Source organism: Pinus tabuliformis, chromosome 3_2, assembly GCF_031772625.1.
Source record: "Pinus tabuliformis cultivar Carrire ecotype Pingquan chromosome 3_2, CPIR1, whole genome shotgun sequence".
In the NCBI taxonomy this organism is placed as follows: domain Eukaryota; kingdom Viridiplantae; phylum Streptophyta; class Pinopsida; order Pinales; family Pinaceae; genus Pinus; species Pinus tabuliformis.
In genome coordinates, this window is record NC_142302.1 from 299,280,365 (window position 1) to 299,283,771 (window position 3,407).

Here is a 3,407-nt window from a genome sequence, read left to right on the forward strand (position 1 = left end):
TCTTCGAGTACCTCAACCCCACATCTTAGCCCCTCCTAGTTTACAGCCATGGCAAATAGACATGCTCCTCTTGTTTTACCTGCCCAACTTGGTTCTATGCCAGTAAACTACCAAAGTAAAATTGTTCAATTTGATGGAACAGGACATTACACTGCACAACAACATGTCAACAAGATAACAGATTACTTTGAGTTGCACGAGATTGATACAAACAACATTCAAATGAGACTCTTTGCCCAGACTTTAGCTGGTGATGTTAGGAAATGGTTTAGAGCATTGGCTATTAATACTATTGATAGTTTAGAATCATTTCACCAACAATTTTTGAACAGATGGGAAAAGAAAAAGAATCCCCTACAAATCCTTTCAAAATATGAGAATATTAGAACAGGACCTAATGAAACTGTTCAAGATTACTACACCGAATTCAATAATATATATAATTCCATCCCAGTTAATCTTAGACCCCCGTCTGACTTAGCATTAGTAAAGTTCCCTGATGGTTTTGACACAAATATGGCATACCAACTTATGGAAAGAAACCCCCCAACATTAGAAGAAATGCAAAGTGTAGCTATTAGTGTTGAAGCTAATTTGTTAGCCAAGAGGACTAGAGTTAGAAATGAAAGGAGAGGGACTACAAAGGATGAAGCTTCACCTTCTGACATTAAAATAGATGGGTTAGCCAAAAGTATGGAAAAACTAATGGATAGAATAGATAATATGGAGAGGAAACCTCAATGGGATAACCAACAAACACCTCCAGTTCGAACCCAAATTTTAACAAAACCAAAACATTGGGAAAAATGGACCGAATCGGAATGTTAGGCCTCCTTTTCAAGAAATTATGCAGAGACATCCCATCCAGAAGATCCAGAACAAGATACACAATTTAAACTAATGGGAATAAATGATGAGGATACTATTTTTCTAACCCAAGATGAGCAAGAACTGCATATGTTGCAGCAATTATAAATCTAGTCTGGAGAGTCATTTTATTACAAACAAGGGTATGATTTTGCCATTTTTGAAGTACATAATCAGTATAATCTAAGAAACAAAAAGAATTCTGATGACCATGACCAAACCAAGAAAACAATACAATGTCAACCCAAGAAAATAAAAGAAGCCCCTGTTTCAAATATCCTCCAAATTCTCCCTAGGCAGAACCCAAATCCTTCTGGCCCCACCACTGTAGATATAACCTCTGATCAACTATTTTTTGATCAACCATCCACCTCAATTCCACCTAAGGAACTAGTGGACAAAGCTCAAAACATCCAATTTGAAAATCCATCTAAGGAGGTCCCCAATAAAGGAAAAGAAGACAAGCCTACTCAAGTCCCTAGTGAAAAAATTCAAAACCTTCAAATAGAAAAAGCCTCTTTGCCATTCAATATGGGAGTAGAGATAGCAAAGCTAAAAATTTCAATTCCTTTAACAGAACTAATCAAGAATGAAACTTACAAGTCACAGATAAACCGGACCTTAAACATTGCTAAAAATGAGGATTCATTCAACCTATTTGATGACCAACTAGAACTCATATTTGGTCCAGATGTTAATGGAAAACCATTAGAAGGAGGAGTTCCACCTTTTTACATCAGCCTTAGTGTCCATGATAAAATTATACACAATGCAATGTTGAATTCTGGGGCCTCCGACAACTTAATGCCCAAATCAGTCATGGAGAAATTGAACCTAGAGATTACAAGACCTTATGAAGACTTATTCTCATTTGACTCCAGTTAAGTAAAGTCTCTAGTATTGATTAAATATGTGTTTTATTTTAGTTCAATATCCTACCAAAAGCATCCTTATGGATATTGTAGTTGCTGAAATCCCACCAAAGTATGGCATGTTGTTATCCAAATCATGGGGAGACAAACATCTGGGATCCTTACAACTAGATATGTCATATGAAACAATCTCTGTTTTTGGACAACCTATGAAACTATACCGAGAGACCTTAATGAAATATATGGTCAGTAGCTAGGATAGACCTCAAAACTTTCCCATCTACTCCATACACTCAGATATCGATTCTTTTATCCTGTATAATTCTGATCAAACATTTGAAGAAATTCCAGACAGTACTAATACAGAACCAAATGAAATTGCAGTTTCTACACAAAATGAAATGAACCAAACTATAGAACTTTCAAATGAACAACATGGTCAAACTGCTATAAGTGATGAAAATTTTGTTGCACCAAATAGCGAAAATTATGAGCATTAGATATTATGGCATCTAGAATTTGATGGGTCCAGTCAATAAGTTAGGAGCAGGAGCAAGAGTGTGGATATATAATTTAGAGAATAATCACTTAGAAGGTCATGCATATAGATTGATTTTTAAATGTACTAATAATATGGCCGAGTATGAAGCATTAATTTTAGGTCTTGAGTTAGTTAGGAATCTAGGAGCTAAAAGAGTTTCTATCATGGGAGACTCTGAAATAATTATAAAACAGATTGATGTTGTATATATGACAAATGACCCTAGATTAAGTTGTTATAGAGGAACTATCATATAAGTACTTAATACTTTCTTAGAAACAAAGCTTGCAGTAATCCGTAGAAAACACAATATGCAAGACCATAGTTTAACAATTATTTCCAGCACCTGCAAATTACTCTTCCAACTGAACCATCAGTATGCTACTGAAGTTAGGCATAGAGTTGCAATTCCAAATAATTTGAAGAATTGGAAAATATTTTTTGATGACAAACAGATAAATAACTTTTTTCTTTCAGAAGAAGAGTTTGTAAATACAATATAGATACTGACACATCAATATATCTTGACACTAAGAATGAGATAGAAATAGATGAGATAGAAGGTGAAGAAATAGATATATTTAACCCTACTAGATTTACCAAGTTAGATGTAGATAACCTAGAGAAAATTGATACTGCTGAAATAATCAATGAAGAAACTGAAGTAATTAATCTCAAGGATAATTTTTTACCAAAGGGATTAACCCCTCTAGAAGATTTATTTGATTCAAATGATGTTCCTAGGAAACCTAAAATGGAACCTTTGAAGTATGATATAGAGGAATGTAATATATGCATTGATGAAAATTCTAAATTGGTCAAACTTTAAAAATCATTACCCCCAAATGAAAAGGTGAAATAAATTGAGTTCTTGAAAGAGTTTCAAGATGTCTTTGCTTGGATTTATAAGGACCTCAAATCTTATGACACCAACATCATCCAACACACAATTCCCATTAAAGAAAATAAAAATCCTTTCAAACAAAAACTTAGAAGGATTAATCCTATCTTGTTAGCTGCAATTGAAAAAGAAATTCAGAGGATGTGTGATGCCAAAATAATTGCACCAATCAGAAAATCTGATTAGGTATCAAACTTGGTGCCAACTAGAAAGAAAACTGGTGAGA